The sequence below is a fragment of the Astatotilapia calliptera genome, chromosome 3 (genome assembly GCF_964374335.1).
Source record: "Astatotilapia calliptera chromosome 3, fAstCal68.1, whole genome shotgun sequence".
NCBI classification, from domain to species: Eukaryota; Metazoa; Chordata; class Actinopteri; order Cichliformes; family Cichlidae; genus Astatotilapia; species Astatotilapia calliptera.
This window is the reverse complement of record NC_137424.1, coordinates 29,648,459-29,672,475: the sequence shown is the minus strand read 5'-3', so window position 1 is coordinate 29,672,475 and position 24,017 is coordinate 29,648,459.

Here is a 24,017-nt window from a genome sequence, read left to right as displayed (position 1 = left end):
AAAACCAGTACAGGATACTGTTACTTGTTAGGAATTTTGAATTGCAGTTTGATTGACTAACTGAAGAAAACTAACCACTATCAAATGCTTATCCAATGTTATAATGAATGTACTATCACTAAACAAATCTGTTATTTGCTCTTTGTAGAGAATAGGTTTGCATCACCCAGATTTTGTACTGGTAACATTTATAGCTTTACAGATACCATATCAGTTTTGCACTTTCAATCGTGAAAGTCATTTTATATATAGATTTTCCACTCTTACCAAGGACTCAAAGCACCTTTAGAGCCATTCAGACAGACATTGACACAGCACTTCACTGTATGACTTTATGCACTTTTTACCTATCATGCACAACACATTCAATATCAGTAACCTGTTCAAGGACACTTTGGCACAAGGTCCAAGGTATCAAAACATAACTGGCTCAGTTGGTAGATGATCGGCTCTACCTCCTGAGCTACAGCCGCCACAAGCCTTCCCGAGAGTTAAGTTATCATGGGTAATTTGCCCCTGATAGGGCCTCCAAATGAGCCAATTGGTCCTGGGTAAAGCCCAGACAGAGTGTAATTCTAATGACTCCTATGATGAATATAAAAAAGAAAAATGTTACCTCGCTGTGGGTAGTGACAGAAAGAATAAGATTGTGGATACAAGTGGTGTGAGCTTTCTCAAAGTAGTGTGTATGGGCTCCCTTACAGATTTTAATTCAGAAGGGGCTCATAATAGAGACAGTAGATTCTCTTCCTCATTGATATTCATTCATTGAATAAACCACCTATTCATTTAGGTGGTCTAGGCATCTGATCAGGGTGCCTCCTGGATTACTTCCAGATGTGGTGTGGTAGGTTCAGGGAGACCCCGAGGCAGGCCAAGGACATGCTGGAGAGGTTTTTTCTCATGGTTGGCTCGTGAACAATGTGCTCCTGGCAAAGCTGTGGGGTTGCTGGGAAGATGGAGCAGTGGGTAATTCTGCTTATACTGTTGGCCCTGCACCCTGGACGGCATAGAAAATGGGCAGATGAATGAATGGATCAGTGACACTTGCTTTTTTGTTATAATTCAAAGACTGTTATGATAGAACTGCAAACTGTGTTTGATTCAAAACTGGTGGGCCCATCTTTCTAACCGACTGGGTAAAGTAAGTTAGTCTTAAAGCAGAAGATGTTTTAGTGATCTTGGTATGTGAACAAGACTTTTGGAAAACATGCACAGTTCTTCCATTCTGACCTCCATTCTGTGGAGGTCACGTTTCCCCCCCCTTTCATAATGGTTGGCTATTCGCTCTGCCCTCAAGTGAAACTGTACAGAATGACTATAAACACATTTTAAGTACTAATTCAGAGACCATAAGGCAGCCTTTGCCCACCCCATTATTTTACTGGCAGTGATGTAGCCTGACAATGCTGTAGCTGATTTGTGCCTTCTCAGCAACGTAATTACACATCAGACTCAAGCAGCTGTGGAGATACCAGGCGAAGACAGCAAGAGCTGTAATTAGCTAGCTAGCGTTTACTGATGCTAGTGGAGTAAAAAAATCAAGTAAAAGTGCTTAATTTTAAATGTTGGTACAAAAAGCACCTTATCATAACAGAACACAAAAGAATCAAGCAGCATACAGTGGGGCAAAAAAGTATTTAGTCAGCCACCGATTGTGCAAGTTCCCCCACTTAAAATGATGACAGAGGTCAGTAATTTGCACCAGAGGTACACTTCAACTGTGAGAGACAGAATGTGAAAAAAAAATCCATGAATCCACATGGTAGGATTTGTAAAGAATTTATTCGTAAATTAGGGTGGAAAATAAGTATTTGGTCACCTCAAACAAGGAAAATCTCTGGCTCTCACAGACCTGTAACGTCCTCTGTAAGAAGCTTTTCTGTCCCCCACTCGTTACCTGTATGAATGGCACCTGTTTGAACTCATCATCTGTATAAAAGACACCTGTCCACAGCCTCAAACAGTCAGACTCCAAACTCCGCCATGGCCAAGACCAAAGAGCTTTCGAAGGACACCAGGAAAAGTATTGTAGACCTGCACCAGACTGGGAAGAGTGAATCTACAATAGGCAAGCAGCTTGGTGTGAAAAAATCAACTGTGGGAGCAATCATCAGAAAATGGAAGACATACAAGACCACTGATAATCTCCCTCGATCTGGGGCTCCACGCAAGATCTCATCCCGTGGGGTCAAAATGATCATGAGAACAGTGAGCAAAGATCCCAGAACCACACGGGGGGACCTGGTGAATGACCTGCAGAGAGCTGGGACCAAAGTAACAAAGGTCACCATCAGTAACACACTACAACGGCAGGGAATCAAATCCCGCAGTGCCAGACGTGTTCCGCTGCTGAAGCCAGTGCATGTCCAGGCCCGTCTGAAGTTTGCCAGAGAGCACATGGATGATACAGCAGAGGATTGGGAGAATGTCATGTGGTCAGATGAAACCAAAGTAGAACTTTTTGGTATAAACTCAACTCGTCGTGTTTGGAGGAAGAAGAATACTGAGTTGCATCCCAAGAACACCATACCTACTGTGAAGCATGGGGGTGGAAACATCATGCTATGGGGCTGTTTTTCTGCCAAGGGGACAGGACGACTGATCCGTGTTAAGGACAGAATGAATGGGGCCATGTATCGTGAGATTTTGAGCCAAAACCTCCTTCCATCAGTGAGAACTTTGAAGATGAAACGAGGCTGGGTCTTCCAACATGACAATGATCCAAAACACACCGCCCGGGCAACAAAGGAGTGGCTCCGTAAGAAGCATTTGAAAGTCCTGGAGTGGCCTAGCCAGTCTCCAGACCTCAACCCCATAGAAAATCTGTGGCGGGAGTTGAAAGTCCGTGTTGCTCGGCGACAGCCCCAAAACATCACTGCTCTCGAGAAGATCTGCATGGAGGAATGGGCCAAAATACCAGCTACTGTGTGTGCAAACCTGGTAAAGACCTATAGTAAACGTTTGACCTCTGTTATTGCCAACAAAGGTTATGTTACAAAGTATTGAGTTGTATTTTTGTTATTGACCAAATACTTGTTTTCCACCCTGATTTACGAATAAATTCTTTACAAATCCTACCATGTGGATTCATGGATTTTTTTTCACATTCTGTCTCTCACAGTTGAAGTGTACCTCTGGTGCAAATTACTGACCTCTGTCATCATTTTAGGTGGGGGAACTTGCACAATCGGTGGCTGACTAAATGCTTTTTTGCCCCACTGTACATATAGTACCTTTCTATGTAACTAAACTTCAGACTACAGAGTGCGGGGTCTTTATTTTTAACAGTGCTTTATACAGTTGACAAAATTCAGAGGTTTATATATATAACGGACACACAGGTGAAATACAGGACTATTTCTTTACATTTTTACCTTATGACATTGCTTAAATAAAATATCTGGAGACTTCCTACACAACTGCTCTGGCACATTAAAAACAATTCTATTATTGCTATCAGGCAGGCATCTCTGGCACTGAAATCAGAGCAGTAATTTGAAGCGATAACACCCAATTTGTATGAATTTGTTCAAGTTGGAAATGAAGCTCATTACGCTTGAGGTCTTGTTAAACCCCAAGTGAGAGAAGGAACATGAATTTGAAATGCTTTTGAAATACAGATGGGTTGCTCAATGTTGCTAAATGAAAATGTGAAAGCCTTGCAAATCAAATCATGACCAGTCTGGAGAAATCACTTCAGTGCTGTGTTACATTCTTCTCTCCAGGAAATATCACCCAAGTGTAACAGTTCATTTTATCCTAAAGAGCCATGTATACCGCCAATAAGAGCACTGTAAATGCACATGAGTCAAGATTCATGTGCAAGGAGCTCAATCACCGAGCTTTGTAATGAAGAAAGAGCACACAATGCAGGATTACCAATTCCGCACACAGCTGGAGTGCCCGCTGTGAATGATACCTGCTCCATGTATAGTGATTTTGTTAAGTGAATCTCTGCTTTCTCCTGCAACCCCAATCTCAGCTGTTCTGTCATGCTGGACAAGCGGTTATTGAGTAAAAGATTGAAAGTAAGAAAGAAGAGATTGGGTGAGAAGACTGGAGAAAGAGAGGGAGGGGTGCAAGGGCAAGAGACTCGGCTGGAAATAAAAGCAGATCCACGAGGGCACAGGATGAATGCGGGGAAAGGGAGAGGATGACAGAAGGTAGATGAGTGAGAGAACGAAGTGTTGGGATAATATGAAAGAAAGACAAAGAGGGATGGACGGACTTGACTGAATAAATAAGAAACGTATCCTGACAGAGACAGTACAGGCAAAGTGAGAGACTGACATGGGAAGCAAAAGATTTGGTGGAAGGAGAGGAGAGGACGGCACAGCTCTGCTGCTTGCTATTCCAGGTGTCATCTTTTCCAGTCGCTGCTGATTAGTGCCTGAACATATCTCCTGGGGAGAAAATTAAATATTGATCTATTTTTCTCTCTTCATTCTAACCCCCGTCCTCTTTTTTTTTTTACTCGGCTTCTTTTTTGTATAGACAAGACCACAGCCGATGGAATTTCTAATGTGACTGACTGCTCAGGGGAAAGCTTTTCACATATGACAGAAGACGAAAAACCCACCTTGCCCCCAGTGGGCTTAAATTCGCTCACCCAATGGGTTGTTCTTTTTTTGGCACCTGTTCAGGGCAGTGAAAGCTGCTCCACATTACATATTTGCCAATACTTTGGCCGTACTCCCATTGCATGTCATGTCAAAGTCCAAAAATGCACATTTCATTTGTCTTTGTTGAACTTTCCATCTGATCTTCAGGAAAATTAGTCAATAAATGTTTTACTGTGTTCATCACCTATCTGCTGCTATGGATGGATGGATGGATGGATTGACAGTGGAAGGAAACAAGTGTAAGAGACGGGATCATGATGGTCAGACAACACTGCCATAAATCTCAGTGTGCAAGCAGTTGTCTGTGGTGAGGCCATTGCATTGCCATTGATTACTTCTGAAAGTACACAGAAGTACACAAGGACACAAGGATACCATATGACCAGAAGGTGGATCATATATAAAAGACAAAATAATAAAACTATTAATATCCTTCACGCCCAGTGCAGCCTCCTATCCTCTCGGTGGTATCATAAATCCACCTGCTCCACCTGAGTCCTCTGGGTGGCATAAAAAGAACAGCCAAGCATTTAAATCCTCTCCTTTATGCCCCTTGTCCCTCCTCCTCTCCCCCATGTCCTGTTCTTCTCTGCGGAGCACTGGCTTTCATTGTGACGGCCTCAGCCGTGAGGGCCCAGAGTGGTTGTGACAGGCCAGGATAGCAGCCGTTCCCCGCTGTCTGGGAGGATTAGGCCTACTTTTTCAGGATGACTCGGGGAAGCCTCCTGGCCCCCTTACCTGGCTTCTATAGGGTTTCCTCCATATGACAGGACAGACAAGGCCACTATAAAGTTTGGACACAAAGTGCAGTTGTGATGATTTGAAGAATTTTAAAACGCGTTGATCTTGGATCCTGTGTAAAAACCTGTGTCATTAATTGCAATTAAACATTAACAGCATGGATTTATGCTACTTTGCCCACCGTCTCCTAAAGGTGCTACAGCACATGCTCTTGTTTTGGATGAAATAAACAACACAGATGTTAGAGTTTAGTGTAATTACTGTACACAAACAAGACTGTGGTATAGGCAGGCAAGCCTCCTCCGCACTACAAAGTGTGTTATACCATACGCTGTGGACTGTTTAATGGAGCACAACAACAAGTGAGCCTGCTAGTGTCATCACTGCAAACACAGGTAGGCTGAATAGACGTGGTGCCATTGTTTGAATCAAAAATGAGTGTCATTAATTTTTGTTTTCTGCACAAGGTTTATTTTTCTATGTAAAAACAGCAACCAGAGACAGAGCAATTCTGCTAATTTTCGGTACCCATTTTTAACAGGTGTGGTATGATAAGATAGTTATTTTGAACCAAATCTGTCTGAAATTATCACTCTGCTCAAACCAGATGATACACATTAAGACATGATACACTCTCCTCCTATCTATTATGTTGTAAATAGCAACATATATCCTGCCCATGAAATAACAAATGAGGTTTTATTGTGGCTTATTTCTGAGAAATAAAACCTCTGACAGTGTCTGGAGGTACTGCCTGCAGGTTGAATACACACAAGAAGGCAACAAGCAAGCTGACTGCCAAAGCAGGTGGGTGATTGCTTTTGAAAGTACACAGAGGTACACAAGAGCATAATGCCATGTAATCAAAAGCTGAACTCAAGTTGTTAGCTAGCTAGTTTTTTGATCACAATCACAAGTCAACCCAACAAAGGTATCGCCCCTAGTAAAATATATGTGAATAGCTGCTTCAGTAGGATATACGTATGAAATGCGTATGTAACATGTTTCGTTTTTGCTATATGAATCCACTAATTAACTTTCACGTTGTTGTGTAATTACAGTGTGTGATAATATGAAAGGCAAATATGTGATGGTTAGTTTTTTCGTGTGCTCATGAAAAATGGATTGAATCCAGGAAAGCTCATTAAGCTTGAAGCTCAAGCTGTGCAAATATTTCAATTTGAAAGTAAAAGTTAAATGATTTTTTAAAACAAACATTCAGTTAAGTGAACAATCTGACCGTGATGAGACTTAACACAAATAGAGACGTCGTTAAATAAATAAATAAACACTACGAATACATGAAAAACAAATGAATGAATAAGTAATAAAGCCAAAATGTCTGCAATCCTTATGTGCAGTAGATTCTCTAGTTCTAAATGTCAAATGCATGTGGGTAAACCTCTACAACTTCTCCTGTGTGCTCATTTGCATTTATAACTGACATTGAATCTCCCTGGTGTGTCTCTTGTCAATAATCTTTCCCCATAAGATGCCAGGACGTTGGAACTGGCTTCATTCACAGTCACAGGCAGAGCAGCAGCTGACTATGTCTGTTGTATGTAAAAGAGCAGTGTGAAATCATGAAATTATCAAGTTATCATAGACTGTGGACCAATTGTTCAGTGTGAAATGGATTAAATCGTGCCATTTGCCTCAGCGTGGAGTCTAATATCTGCTATACAGCAAATGCACTCAGAATGACAAAAGCAACTGTAAATTAATTGTTAAAGCAATCAGTGCACTGCAACATCTCTGTGGTCCAGCTGAACCAAATACACCACCGTGCTATTCTAAAATTAAGAAGACAAAGTTGCATCACTGGCGTATATTGTTCCACAAATGCTGAAACCACATACTGTATGTGCAGCATTTGTTTTGTATTTTTCATCTTATCTGAATGGATTTATGTTTGATGTCACACTATGAATAAATCAAAGTTCTGCAGTTAAGCTGCTTGGGAAGGTTTACAGTGGCAGGCAAGACTAATTTCTTCATATAAAAGCCAAATGTTTGTCTGCAGTCTGATTTTAGTTTTATCATCATCTGTCAAGGCCTTTTAATAACAATGTGAGATCTACGTGCTTTTGTAAGGTTATTCTTAGAAAGAAAGAAAGAAAGAAAGAAAGAAAGAAAGAAGAAAAAAGAAAGAAATAAACTGCTTGCCAAGCAGGGGTCGTTTAAGGGTGGCCAATCATCCAATTATCTGGATAAAACAGGTGGCACCTCATTGGGAAAGCTCATTAAAATGGCGTTCAGTCTCAGCTCTTGGCTGCCTCTGGAAATGAAAGCACATTTCCTGTTTGGCCTGTTCAGATTTTTCAAATAAAGTCAGGCTCTGTAGAGGAAAGGCTTTCCCTGACACTGAATAATTGGATGTTTGGATCTCAGGCAGTCAAGATTTACTTGCTATTTCTTGTGGAAGCTACAGTGGACTGGTCATCATGATTGAGTCTGGTCCTAGGCCTTGGGCTTTGTCAGCCGAGTGAAGCATCCCATCTGTTCTGGAGTCAACCTTTTAATGCAAGAGCTGTTTTGCTGTTTCCCCCCTCAATCTCATGAGTTTACAGTATCTGCCTGATGGCTCTTTATGGTGCATGAAAGTTCAAAATGAACTTGTGGATCAAGGTGACCACACCAAATACACACACACACGTATTATATAGGCGTTTTTCTGCCCAGAGCTTTTGAGGGCTGTTGGCTTTTTCCTCTAGTACCAGAGGTAGTAAGAAGAATCACACTCTGGCATTTTTTTCTGTAACGCAAATGGTCCATAAAAACAAAGGTCATGCATTTTTTCATAGCGATTGTTCACCAATGTGGAAAGGAGAAGTCGATTGGGGAAAAGTGAGAATTGGTTTGCAAGCGCCTGCTTTACAGTTACCATGTCAGGGACAATAAGTCTTAATGGCTATATGGGACAAACAGGAAAGAAAACACAGTGTTCGCACAGCATTTTTTCTTCTAAATAGTAGCATTTAACTGGTTAACACCACTCATTCATTACAATAACAATTCCATATTATTTTCTTAAACACCGTTAAAAACATCATCACATGCATCTCTGAGCTGGCACCTGAGCTTAATAACATCAGCAGCACAGCCTTGGTCTTATTAGTACCACCAAATATCAGTCTGTTAGTATTATGGACTGGTTCTTATATAGCACTTTCTTATTCTTCTGAGCACTCAACTTGTGCATTCACCCAAGCAAGTGCTTGTGAGTGCTTTTTAACTATCATTCACACACTCATACTCCGATGGATGCATCGGAGAGCAATTTAGGGTTAGTATCTTGTCCAAGGATATTTGGCATGCAGACTAGGGAAGCCAGGAATTAGAACCACCAACCTTCCGATTAGTAGATGACCTGCTCTACAACCTGAGCTACAGCCACCCACTTTAAACTAGTGATACTTTTAATGTATCAGAGATACTCAAAAGTATGTAAAACAGCCACCAAGGAACAGATGAACCATGTGAATAAACTAGCTTTGTGATGAACTCATCCTGAGTCTGTAATCTGTAAGGCTACAGCCCATAACATCACATGTGAGTTTAAATCACGCTGACTCATGACACAGTTTCAATCCCAGGTTTGTTATTTGTATAAATGTACTGTTCTGAAAAGAGGACAGCTGTAAGGATGCACTCACTGAATGCTTACATGTGTGTTTCTGTGGCTGTCTCAAACCCAAAGGTGTGAAGTAACAAAGTTCAAATATGTTATTAGTCTATTTAAGTAGATTTCTTCGGTATCTGTACTTGAATATTCTTTTTACTTTTCCTCCCCACATTTTTAAACAAACGGTTTCTACTCGTTTCTCATTTTCAAAACTTCTTTTTACTTTTAGTTTAATGCATTTAGAGGGGAGCCGTCACACATCATAAACAGTAACACGTGAAAGGCAGTCCTATTCGTTTATTAATTTCAAATGCAATGTTTTTATCAGCTCAGAAAACATCAGCAAACTGTTTGTGTGCAATTTGTCACACAGTGTGTCGCTAGCTAAAGGTCCAGCTGCTGTATTTCACAGGGAGATAAAAGAGAGACTTCACTCAGAGATGGAGAAAGATAAGAAAGACAGGACAGGAGAGGAAGAAGAGATGTTAGATTTAATGGTAAGGACTGCACAGTGAGGTGTGATAAACCGGAAATGTAAAGATTACATGTAAATGCTCATGTTTTTAAATCACATATTAGGTTTGTACAAGTGATATTATGTTTGTTTATGATTGTGAAATGTGCTGCAAAACAAACTGAGGTAGACTAAATGTGTTATTTACAATTGGCATTAAAATACTGTACTCATTTTCCAGTTTAGAGGCAAAGAAATTTTTATTTTTATTTTTAATTTATATAATTTAATTCCGTTTAATTGTAATTTAATTTTAATATTTTTCTCATGTTCTACATAAATGATTCAAGCTAAGAAAATTTATTAGAATTAAAGTTTAGAGTGAAATAAAATCTTTATTCCCATATGCTAATATTATTTTAATATTACATTAATACATTCATATAGCACAGGGCTCAGCTAGCTTTGCACAAAAATAGCTGTTAGAAACATCCTCCAAAAAGCTACTGTTTACTTTCTTACTCTGAGTACATTTCAGAGGCTTTAGTTTTTTACTTGCATCTGGAATTTGAATCAGTTCCTTTACTGGACAGTAGTATCTGAACGTCTACGTAAATACAAAATGTTTGTACTTTTGCCACCTCTGTCCAAACCTGTCAAAACATTAATTTTGTTGTTGTGAAGCTTTCCAGCAAACTGTTTACTGGGGGTGGCTGTAGCTCGACCCCTGGCTGTTCCAGTGTGCATGCTAAATATCCAAAGGTAAGATACTAACCACAGGTTTCTCTGATGCATCTGTTGGAGCATGAATGATAGATAAAAAGCACTTAAATGTAGGATGAGGCAAGTTGTATAAGGCACTTTGTGTGCTCACGTAGAAAAGGGCTTTATAAAACCAGTATATTTATCATTTAGTCATCAAGGAAAAGTAAGTGTCAAAGAAAAGAAATCAAATAAACACACAGCTATTTTTCACTTTTGCAGGTATCATAGTGAGGAATTAAAGTGAGCTAAGAGATTAAATTGTCTCAGAATAACTTTTGCTAACACTTGGTGATATGGCCCTCAAGGGGCGCAGTTCTATTGTAAGTGAACTGAATTTCAATGTATTTTATTTGAAATTGCAATGTAATTTATTTATTTACAAATCTTACAAACATAAGGCAGACATAAAAGGGTATCAAGCAGTAAGCAAATAAGTAAGTAAATAAATTTAAGGAGTAATATTAGTAATTCGTGGTAATTTTGCAGACAAATAAAAAATATTTCCCTTTTGTACTTTTTGGAGTGAAATAATTTTGCCTTTTTTACATCTGAATTTTAAATCTCTATATTTAATATTCATTATGTTGATGAGCATGATGGCTGTTCTATTTTTCAATTGCACTTTTATTTAACCAACATAAATGTAATAAGGACTTTTCTCCCTTTACTACTTTTATAGTAAAATACCTGGGAGGTAGGCAAGATTACGCCACCCCATAATACAGCCTGCAGATCAAAAAGTACAGTAGACTTACAATGTAAGATGGGAAAATATTGTTTGTTTTTTGTCAAAATTATCAAGAAAATACACAATACTTGTAATTACTAACACAATAATTATTATATATAATATATATATTGTATAATTTTTGTTTCATTTCCTGTAAAAAACCCACAATTTGTGCATTCCTTAAAATACCTAAAATGACACTTTGCTTATAATATTTAAATCACCCATGCGCTAAATAAAGTTACTGACAAGCTATTTAAATGTACTTATAATTTTTTTTTCTTTCTTGTAAACAGCTGACTTGTTGTCCCCTTATTCTAGTTGACTTACATTTAAGTATTTGTAGGTAAATATAATTAGTTGGAATTTCAAATAAAGTATATAAAAATTCCATGTAATTACACCCTTAGCCATATTATAAAGTGTTACACAGGTTTTAGCTGAAATGTGAGTATTCAACAACCTCATCACTGTGTTTACTTCAATTACCTGCAAAGCACCTGCAAAGTTTGAGGCAGCTGGATTAAACAGCTGCTGATAGAGAAGAAACAAAGGCTCTGGCATTATTAGTAACATGTTATGAAAAAGTGACTGCTATTAATGTCATGGGGTTATATGTAAGACACTATGAAAAACATTAGTAACTGTAAATCACTACAGGACTTGAGTAACTGCAAAGGGTACAATAAACAAGGACCACCACTTGTGCCTGACTGGGGACCTGACCTTTCCACAGTAGCTGGCCCTCAATTTCTCAACCCACACACCCATACAGGTAGATAATAGGCATTCTCAGAAGTCCCTATTACATCCATGTATCTATACAGTAGGGCAAGGACACACACTTTAATGTGTGCATTCAAATGTCAGGTATATTTGTTGGTAAAAGGCCACTGACAGGGACAATATCTGCTTGGTAGTGGAAGTGGAAATGTGGTTATTAAAAGTAAACTTGTAAAGGACAGTGGAGTAGAGGTTGTGCAGAGAGAAATATAGCAATCAATAAAAGAATGAAAACACTTGTTTTATGTATGTTATTTACATTTAAAATAAAAAAGGTTCAAAATAGGAGAAGCTGATAGTATCCCCTTCAGCTGTGGAATCATCATCACTTAGTTTAAGGTGGTTTTCACCCCAAATTTGGACTCTACCCCTACAGGTCTGTTTTATAGAGACGTACAACGTTTTAGTTTTACACCTACTTTTCCCTTTGGGTCAATCTCAGAGCTCAAAAGGCACATGCTTTCTATCAGAAAAACAAATAGACAGTAAACCACATGCCTACCACCAAACAGCAGGCACAAAGATTTAGGAACTTGCTGGTGAACTCGGCTGAGCATTGCTAATTTAATCATGGACCACAAACAGAGATAAAAGGGATAGTAAATATTGGATTACCATTCGTGAATGGATAAGAAAACTAATTATAACTCTAAATATACTTGGGAAATAAAGACAACACCAAGAACTGTAGCTTTCTCACTACCCTTCAGAATAACATAGCCCCTCCCCTAAGCTCTGCTATGGTGAGTATGCTACACATTATCCCAGTGCTCAAATGAGACTAACCCATTTAAAGAATTCTGAAACTGCAACAACTGGAGAGAGCTTTAAGGATGTAGTCAAAGACTTTCCTTAATCGCCTCTATCAGAGGAAGGGAAAGATTTGATATAGCAATATGAGGCAAATGGACATCTCAGATGGGATGATAGTTTGAATAACAAATGACATTTGTAGATTTTGTCTTATATTTTCAGTAAGATAGAATCGATCAGCTCTGTTTGCTTAGTCTGAAGGGTAACTGTGCTGAAAGAAAATCTGATATGCTGTTTAGTAGCATTGATTCCAAAAGTCCTTCTCCACTGTGTTTTTAAGGTGTTCTGAGCACAGAACAATAACATATTATAACACAATTTGTCTGAATGTGGATGTTAAACACTCACCTTCCTCAGTGTGCTGATAACTCAATCAATTTTCTAAACTGCTTATCCAATTCAAGATTACAAGGGGCTGAAGCTTATCTTTGCTATTAAGGGGCAAGAGGTCTATCACAGATATGTAAAGCCTCAGTACTAGTTAACATAAAGAATCTCAAACTAATGCAAGAAGTGAACAAGCATTTTCTTAGAATCTCCTGGTCAAGTTTGCACAGCCTCCTTTTGCCAGAGACGCTTCTCCTTCCATGGTGCAAACATTCACGCGTAAGTGTGCGCCTCCTTTCTCTATAACATAATGTTTAAATGACTGCATTGAATCTGGACTACATATAAAAAATACAGAATCTAAACACACTGCCTTTAATGTAACATCAAGGGGAGCAACGCCACTTCCTGTTCTAAAATGGGATGTTTCCACACTGTTGTCATGGCAACACTTACTGACCTGCAAAAACAAAGTGCTCTAAACTTGTTGTCACTTCCTGTCAACAGAAGTGAGAATGGCATCATTTGTCGTTTATCTATGCGTGTATGTGTTTTTGTGTACTCACAGATGTTTCAACCTGAGAGTCATGCGGGTGTGTGCACGGGTGGTGCTGGTAGGAGGAGGGGTTGGGCAGACTTGGCTGAGTAATTGAGTGTTTAATCCCATCAAAGACTGCTTCATGCTGTCCGCTTCTTCCATAATCTGCCCATAATTACACACTCACAGCATCTCACACACATATGCACAACACAAAGCTGTTCCTGCACGCATGTAAAGAAAGGCACTCACTCAGACCCTGTTGAGCATCAAAAACTGTTTATCTTAAGGGTATTGATTATATTGATAGTGACATTATCCCAGTGGTGAATTAAATAATCTAATTTGTGTCCACAGTTTCAAAGGACTGGCAACTGTCTGTCTGTGACATTTACTATTCTAAAGGTGGATGCTCATTAAGCATGGCCAAAGTTTCACATAATGAGGCCAACATCTGTGCAAGTATTCAGTGTGAGCCAAAAGCTCAGGCATCCGACTGTTTTAATACTTTTTTTTAAACTCTTGGCTCTGCATGATGTCAGTTAGCGATCATAGCCCTCACATGGGCACCAAGGCTCTGGCAGCAAGAGCATATGCCCCACCCACTTTCCATTCTTCTTCTTCTTCTTTTTTCCCAAAGGGACAGCCAATCAGAAGAAAGCTGGCTTAAAGGGAGCTAAAGCAGCTTATTTCAGACAGTGGATTAACCAAGGAGCTAAGCAAAGGCCCAGTATGAGATAAAAAGGATTATTTTAAACTGTGAATCATGCACAGCTGTTCCAGTAGACTCTAGGTGAGAAAATCTGCCCTCTAAAATGAGCATATTAGGTTCCGTTTAATACAGACTTTTATGGACATAGCTCATTCTTTAAGCTAAAACGTGCTCTAATTAGAAGTTGTCTTTCTGTTAGCATGAGTAATGTTGTATAAGAAAATTGGTATTAGGACTTTGAGCTCTGGAATTAATAGTCTTGTGAATTAATGAAAAGCAGCGTTTTCCCACTATTATGCAACTATATGCATAAAGGCACATCAAAATTTCACTGCATACTATCTGTTACATAAGTGAAACTGTGTACAAGTTTCTTGTCATCTCGCTGATGACACAACATCGACTGTCTTCATCTAGTGTTTGGTGTACATTTGATAAAAATCCCAGATTAATATCTTCCTCCATTCTTTATAATATCGTTCCTGCCACTCACTTTATATGACTTTTTTCCCGTTGCAGAGAGAAATCCATTAGTGTCCGTATTTGGTTTCAGGTTGTCCACAGAGATACAAAACCATTCATCTGTCACAGTATGATATATATGCTACACAGTGAATGAAACCCACTCTTAACCCGTGGGTCAGTGCAGTGAATCGCTGCACTGACACATCTTTGATCAAGCTACTAAATGGCTTGAACAGGATAGTTGTCCCACATAAATCCTAAATGATCCAGGAAAGCCAAAGAAAAGGAAGAGAAGGAGGAGGAAAATGAGGTGTTTTTTCTTAGCCTGGCATGGCCAAAGGGGCTAGCACTGATGGTAGTAAATAATATGGTAAATACTGACGCTTTTATTCCTGAACACTCCCATCTGTCTGGCCCAGGGAGAGAAAATAAATACTGGTGGAGTGGAAGAGGCAGAGGGAGTGTGATGAACCAGCAGGACCCACAGCAGATTAGAAATGCAGACTTTTGACTAGAGGCTTCCTGGAACCCATATCAGCCTGGAAAAAAAATTGGTAGGGAATAATGAGTGTGTAAAACCTACTCTGCACCGTCAACCATCATCAACGTGACCATGAGCAAAGCACCAGATTGCTTCTTTAGAGGTGCTGGTGCATTGCTCTGCAAAATCTACATGTGAATGTGCTTCAGAAAGTGAAGTAAGTAAATGCAATTAGAAAATTAATACAACTTAATTAATGTAATAATTATGTCTCAGTTAAAACAAATTACATTAGCCAAGTTTTTCTTGGGTTACTAAAAGAACGAGTCAATGAATGGCAATGTTGGTGTGCCAGTCAGTCTATTGCTTTAGTGCAGATTCAATATTTTGTTCAAGGAATTTGGTAAAGACAGGCTGAATCCTGAAAATAAAAAAATAAATGCTATTGCAACAGAAAGCCTTACAGTTTTGTTTAAATATTCATGGCTCTTTTATGTCTTGCATACGGCACCATCATCAGTAAAAAAATTTAATTTAGTCACATTTCCAACCAGTGTACTCGCAACTTCAGTCCAAGGGAATTAAAAGCTTCCCCAGAAATTTCATTATTTGCATTTTCATTGCAGTGCAAAGTCCAAAAAAGTTTAAGGAAATTAGACTTGTATAAAAAAAAAAAAAAAGCAATGGCTGTTTCTGCAAATTCTTCCACTCATTTGTAGTGTGAGGATATAATGCAGAGGACCAGTATATTATACACAACCAGTCAACGTTTTGGACACACCTTCTCATTTAATGGTTTTTCATGATTATTTCCATATTAGATTCTCACTGAAAGCATCAAAACTATGAATGGACACATATGGAATTATGTAATAAACAAAAAAGTGTGATATAGCTCAAAACATGAAAACATGTTGTAAGTTTTAAGCAGCTGGATAGTGTAGTGGTAAGACTACACACCTCTGGAGCGAGGGTCGCAAGTTTGATTGAGTTTACCCCTAATCCTAAAAAAACAGCCCTGGAGTGCAGCCTGTTTGCAGTTCAGGACACAAGCATTTCACTATATGTTGTACTGTTTATGTGACAAATAAAATCGGTATATTATGGATTCTTCAAAAGAGGCATCCTTTGCTTTGATTACTGCTTTGCACACTCTTGGCATTCTCTCAATAAGCTTCCTACGAGTCACCTGAAATGGTTTTCCAACAGGCTTGAAGGAGTTCCCAGAGATGCTGAGCACTTGTTCGCCCTTTCGCCTTCACTCTGAGGTCAATCTCATCCCAAACCATCTTCACTGGGTTTAGGTCAGGTGACTGTAAAGGACGGACCCAAAGATCTCAAATTCGGACTCATCAGACCTAAGCACAGATTTCCACTGGTCTAATGTCCATTCCTTGTGTTTCTTCACCCAAACAAATCTTGCTTTTCCTTAGCAGTGGTTTCGTAGTGGCTATTTGACCATAAAGGCCTGATTCACGCAGTTTCCTCTCAACAGTTGATGTGGAGATGCGTCTGCTACTGGAGCTCTGTGTGGCATTTATCTGGGCTCTAATCTGAGGTGCTGTTAACTTCCGATTTCTGAGGCTGGTGACTCGGATATAATAATAATAATATATCCTCAGTTCCAGAGGGGACTCCTGGTCTTCCTTCCCTTAATTATGCAAATTCTCATGACCATTGATCAACAACCACTGACCAAAACCCACTGATCAAAGACCACTGATCAATGGCCATGAGTACCATTCACAGAGAGTTGGGGAATGGCTGCAATCACAGCATTGTAAGATGGCGAAAGATGTACCCTTAGGCCCCCTCATCGATTCAGAGATGGTCTTTCCCTTTTCTTTCGCCATCTTACAATGCTATGCAATTAAGATTAAGGAACTGACCTCCCAGCCCATTGTTCCTTCAGTGGGCTGGTTTCAGTCATTATGCAAATGTACTGTTTATAAGATTGGGGAAACCTGCAGTCAGCTGAGACTGAAGAAGTCACTTGGATGAGTGACGAAACGTTTCTCCCACAAAACGCTACGTCCAGATGAACAGAATCAACATTTTGGAGATTTACTTTCCTGAATGATTGAGAATGCATCAAGACGTTACCATAATGTGAATTCTAACAGTTGTCAGCTGTGTACCAACCTGACTTCTACACAACATAGTTGATGATCCCAACCCCATTAAGAAGGCAAGGAATTCCACAAATGAACCACCTGTGAAGTGAAAACCATTTCAGGTGACTACATCACAAAGCTCGTTTGAGAGAAGGCCAAGGGTTGGCAGTGCTGTCAACAAAGCAAAGGGAGCTGCTTTCAGGAACCTAAAATGTGAGACACATGTAGAGTTATTTATCATTTTTTTCTTTGCTACATAATTTCATATATTGTGCTTCATATATTTCATGTCTTCAGTTTGTATCTAAAATGTGGAAAGTAGTAAAAAGTTGCGCTGCTGTAGATGTAATTCATTGCTTTACAAATTGGGTCATTGAGTCAGTGAAAGAAAAGAGATGAGTGGTACTAGCAGGTTGAATTAATAATGTCTGAAGTGCTAAACTGAAAGTAAATAACTAGGTCTTACAGGGTATTGTGGAGGTTGACCTTAAATCACAGTAGATATTTATAAAAATTCAGGGGATACTCAACCAACACTCAAAAACGTTCAGGGTTGCAGGCCCCCTTCAGAAAAGTCGTCTCAGTACTTCTAGATGTGGTTTGTGGATTTTAACAAACATGGATGTAACTTATTAAACTGTAAAGAAAATACAGCATAGTGAAATAAACTTGAGAAAACATTATGCCTGAAAAATATTACAATACTACTAGTTTTGTCAGCTTGGCTTCACAGAAAATATGAGAATCCCTCCATATGTTGATAGTGCTGAATGAGTCCACTGGTGTCACTGCTGTGCAGTCCAGGCCATCATTAAAAGCCACTTTCAGTCCTCTGACCATTTGAATAGACTTTTAAATATTTGGTTTTAAAAATATGTAAATGAGTCTCTGTGAGCTTTAGTTAAAGTTTGACAAACACAGATGTTTTCAGTGCATCATCATTGCATGGAGGTTTAAATAACTATCTGCTGGTTGAATTGTGATGCAGTGTTTAGTGTTCTTACCTGAACATAAGTAGGTGAGATCCTATGGTGGCTTAACCCTTTTTGTCTAATCGCATATCTCACTGTGCTTATCTGCTCATTTGCTGTAAAAATATAGAATAATTACAGATATTCGATAAAGGTGTAGTTCAAGAGCTTTTACCTTTACATCCTGATTTATCTGTCACAATGTTAGGAGATTTATATAAATAATAAAGTGTGTTTGATCCCAAGAAACGGATGCAGGTGCAAAAAGAATAGACTTTGACAAAAGCATAAAAGAATGTGTTTACCTCTGTGCATTTCATCTCATTTTATCTGCATTTTTCTCCCAGAAGGTTTACGATGTACAATGTCATCATTTAGGAGGATCCTACAGAGGAAAAACAGAAATGATGAAACACATGCAAACAAATAAGATTACACTACATACAGCACCTTAGAACACAAACACAAATGGTGTGCTCATCCTTACTTAAAACATACCGGTTAAGGAAAAGTATTTACCCCCTTCCCGATAATTGTGTAAATGGGTATAAAACACTTTGAGTGCTTAGGTAAAGTAGACAAGCGCTATATAAAAACCAGTCCATTTACCATTTACTGTTGAATCATGAAAACTGAGCTTAATAGAAGAAAGTGAGGCCTGCGGGTTTTTAGATGTTGTTCTGTGTTCTTTTGTGAAGTCCTGGATGAGCCATCCATGCACTTTTGAAATAACTTTGATATGTTGGGCACTCCTGAGAAGGTTCAACACAGTTTATTTTTCCATTTCTGGATAATGACTCATATCTTTCTATACCTTAAAAAGAAATCTTTCTATATCTCAGTTCCACTGTGATTTCAAAGCACAAATGGCTGATGTAGAACAAAGACTTTTAAGAGAATATAAACATTAGCAGGTAAAACAAGCCTGAATCATTTCAAGAATACAATTTCAACGTTTAAACACCACTTGGATTTGAACAAATATAGACAAGAAGATTTCATGTGCCATTCAAAATTCACGTCTGACTAAATATATGGCCACTACTATTCACAAGTATTGGGACACTATATGTTCTGTCCCTATTATGAAGGGCTATTTGAGCAAGCTGCCACAGATTGCGTTCAAAAGACCCCCCAATCTTAGAAGCGTGTCAGTAAAAGCAGAGCTTTCTTCTTCTTCAACTATGTAGAATTTACAAATGCGACAATTCAGCAACGTAATCAGCGATGTAATTTTATTTATAAAACCAAGGCTCACTGGAGCACCAAAGCCTTAAAAATGGCTTTGTAACATTTTCCAGACTGATAGATATAAATAGCTATGTTTCTCATCTGTTCTTGTGTTTCTGTAGATCACAGCATTTTGTACAGCTTTTTGAGATATTTTAGCCCAGTTGACTTTTCAGACAGGTTCAGGTTCAGCTTTTTCTCGATTCAGCAGTAATCATGTCTGGGTGTAGGTGGTGAAATTAAACTTAGCTATTCAAAAACATGTGGTTAGTCACAGTTATTTCATGATTTAATAAGAGGAGGCAATTTTATGTGGCCAGGTAGACTTAAGAAATGAAAAAATCATTGAAAAATTGCATTTTGTATTAACTCAGATTACATTTGTCTTATTTTAAAATTTCTTTAATGGTCTGTAACATTTAAGCATTCCACAAACAAATTAATTACAAAGATCCAATAAGACATCAATAGTGCTTGCTTAAAGAGCAAAGAAAGCATTTCTACTCCTGTTTTTACTTTCAGACTTTCACAAACAAAAAGGAAAACAGGTTGTTTTAAGATGATAATTCAGGGATAATGCAAAGGAGTGAAAAACCTGATAAAAACAGAACTTTTATTTGATTCAAAATTAGTTATGAAATACTATAATGCCTGCAAAGAAAAGGGCTATTGCATGAATAGAAAGACTTGGAACCAAAAAAATATTCCATAAAAGAGGGGCAAATTAAGATAATAACATTTTAAAATGAACCTAATTGAGTGTCTTTTCTATACGCACTGCAACAGTTTCAGATTTCATCTCTTTGGCATCTTAGACGGTTGGCATAGAACTCTTAGCCAAATCTAGTGAGATGAAACCGTTTTAGTCTGCCTGCAGTTGGTGCAGCAGTTGAAGTGTTTTACTCTCTGGCTTTTCATGTATGTACTTTAAAGGCACATAAAGTGTAAATTTAAACTGTGCCTGAAAACAAAACTAACAAAATTTATCTACTGTAAATGAATGGGACAGGAGCAGCAGGAAGGGCCTAAATGAAAGAGGACAGAAAGAAAAAAGGCATGCTAAATATATACACTCATTTATTACAGCAACCACTCACACACGCATGCAGACACACACACACACACAAATGTTTACTCATGCTCCGTGAAAAGGTGGAAGTGGGCAAACATGCTTGGTGGCCAGGCTGACCCCTTGTCTTGCTCCAGTGTCTATCAGCTTAGACAGAGAGGGCGCCAGGAGAGGTGGTGAGGGGGAAGGAAGGGGAGGAGAACCATGATAGGACGAAGCAGAGGAGGCAACAGACTGCCAGATCACTGTGTGGCAGAGTAGTGTGGCCTCTGGCACTGTCACAACTGCTGCCACTGCTACTTCTGTGGTTGTTGCTGTCAGATGACGACAGGACAGAGAAAAACAGAGAAAAACAAGTGAGGGTCGGGTTAGGGAGGACAGTGCTGCTGATTGGAAAGACTGCCAGAATATCTTACTTAAGTAGAAATGCTGTCACCTTGTTTTTCTTAATTAGAAGTGAACTTAAACTGGAAATGCTGTAGGGCATACTGCTTGACTTTCCTATAGCATTTGCTCGCATTAATCCCTAATAAATCCCATAAAAGCTCTTCAGCTCGGTGCTAAAGTTTCTAAACTGAAGAATTAAATAAAGATTAGACGATTGAAGCATTTTAGATTTTATAATGTGTCCTTTGATCTTGACATTGTATCATTTTCCAACTTAAGTTTTGGCTATAAGCTCACATTTGTGGCTCACACAATTCTATATCTAAACTCACCTGCAATCGTAGTAAAGCTTCTACAATTCTAATTTGGATATATGTTGGAGTTTAATACGCTTTGGTCCTCTCACTCCTCTCATTTTTTATTCTAAACAAATGCTCAGTCCGTCTCTTAAACACTGGAACATGTGCTAAATGTTTCAGGTAAAATGCACACTTGGAAAACGTAGAAAAAAAAGTATGAAACAGATAGCACATTAATTTAGAAAACGATGCTGTACAGCTAACACCTAAAACAATTTCCCCAACAGTCATAAAATGTTCAATAATTCAGTGAACAAATGCACTTTATATGAAAAAGAATATGAAATGAAACTGTGCAATGCAGGTATGACTTCCCTTTAGAGGAGCATGCCGATAAAGTGAGTAAATCTCTTATTGCTCTTGATGTCAAGGCTGTTGCAAATGTAATCACAGCTTGCAAATCATTTCGCTTGATAAATATTTGAGCATACACTTCTCCTTTTCTGGAAAAAACACAAGTAAAGAGGCCTTTATATATGAGCGGATCACTAATTAGATTGGAAAAGTGATCTTTTCCAATAAGAAAGAGCAAAGATGTGTGAAACTGTTAGTGTTCAATAAGTAGTTACTAGGGAATGCCTGAGAAATGACTCAGTCAGACACACATTAACACATTAGGTCATGATTTGTCTTAAATAACTATAAATTGATATACTGTAAATGTATTCATTAGTAGATCCTGATTAATGAAATCAGCCACTTACCACAGAAATAAGGACCTTTAACATTAACTTACTTAATTGTTAGCTGCTCCGTGTGCACTCTCATGAAGGAGTTCTAGACCTCTTAGGATCTATTAATGCGCCACTTTGCTTGAGAAGGCAAAAAAAGCAAGTAATATTAAGTAACAATTAAATAATGACAGCAGTTTAGTAAAATGTATATAAATTAATTATATCTGAAGTTTAAAACTTAAATAACTTGTACATAAGTCATATTTTCTTCAAATAAAGTAGCTAGTATCTACTACAATTCCTTACTGAAATATTGTAAAACAGTAAAATAAACATAAGGAAGGAACTTAATATTTTACTTCACAGGATATTACGTTTTTAAAATCTTCTGCTACAATAAAAATACAATTCTGTGATTGTTAAAAACACAAATGTTTGAAGGAAAGCAGAAATAGTTACATTTATGGCACAATCAGAAAGTAACAATAGGACAGCAACTTTGGTGCAATTTGGAAAAACTGATGGCTGCCTGGTGATTGCAATGAAATTGTTTTGCTGTTTGAGTCCATTTGCAAGTAGTTGAAGCAGCCAGCTTGTTGCTCAGAGGTTACGCATGCAAGAGCCTCAACCTCTGGGTGATTAATTTCATTTCCAAGGCAATTGTACACGTCACCTGGTGGCAGGTAACCTGTCACTAAACAATTCCGGTCCAGCCACACATTGCAAATGAGCTTAGTCAGAACACAACTCGTCTACATCACATTTCTTTTGCATTAGGACTGACCACCTTACTGAAGGAATGGCTGGACAGCACTAATCAGTGGGCATATGAAACAAAAGCCAGCTCATTATCTTACTATCACCAGACAAACACCATACAAGACAGCTTCAGGCCAGACAGTATCAGGTAAGACACCAACTCTTTGGGGACAAATGTAATGGTCATTGTGGGTTATACAACCGTTGTAAAGGTGACAGCAAGTAGAGTAGAAATGAAATTTACGCATTAGCTCAGATGTAACAGGCTGTGCAATGTAATAAAAGTGCCCTCAAAATCAGCTTATCTATAAAGAGACACGGTATTGCGACCGCAGGTTATAAAGCATCTACCTGCCTCCTCTGTGACAATCACACCCCAATCAAGAATGTGGAAAAGCGAATAAAATACTACTACAATACTCTCTGAAAAGGTAAGATATGGGGAGGAGAACACATAGCCTACCTTGTAGTTGTTTCAAAACATGATTAAAACCAGCATAGATTGCACTGCAATTTGCTGACAGCCAATACACAAGCCCCGGGCAAGACAAAGGAGTCAGTGAACGAGAGGGAAACCTGCCTGACTACATCCTGAGGAAAAGCCTCATAATTAACTTCCAGATGTTTTCCTGACTCCAGCATAACACAGGGAGGGAGCGTCTCAGCAAATAGGATGGCCTGACTGACTACCTAAGGAAATGCAATATATATATTTAACAACTTGTTGTGGCTAAGAGAGATAAAGATGCGTTTAAGTACTAGTATGGGTTTAAGTATAATAGTAGTAGATATCACTATACTGAAATATAAACCATATCAGGAAAAAATCACATGTAATCCATGAATTCGTTTTTTAAACAATGGTTTAGGAATGAAATGATGTTTATTTAGTTTTTCTAGTCTGATGGATTACTGAAGCAAAATTCAGCAGTTTAACTAACAACCGACCGTGGCTCAGGGCAGCCTCGCTTCTGTCAGTCTGCCCCAGGGCAGCTGTGGCTACAACTGTAGCTTGCCTACACCAGTGAATGAATAGTGGTATTGTAAAGCGCTTTGGGTGCCTTGAAAAGCGCTATATAAATCCAATCCATTATTATTAACACACATGTATGAAACATGTATGTATTCAACAGGATAAATTTGGCCTTCAATATCTTGTTGTAGGCCAGCATTTGTTCTAGTTTTATTATATAATGTAAAAAGAAAAGTTTGTATTCAAAAGTCCGCTATCTTAGGCCCCTCAGTGACTGTCTCTAAAAACCATCAGCCAATAGCACAAAATGTGCATCCCCTGACCAGTTTTGAGAGATTGCTGGTAGTCATTGCAAAACTGATTGCTAGTGCCCTGATCACTTAGGTCTAGAGACTGGTCAGTGAACCCCTGGCAACCAGTGG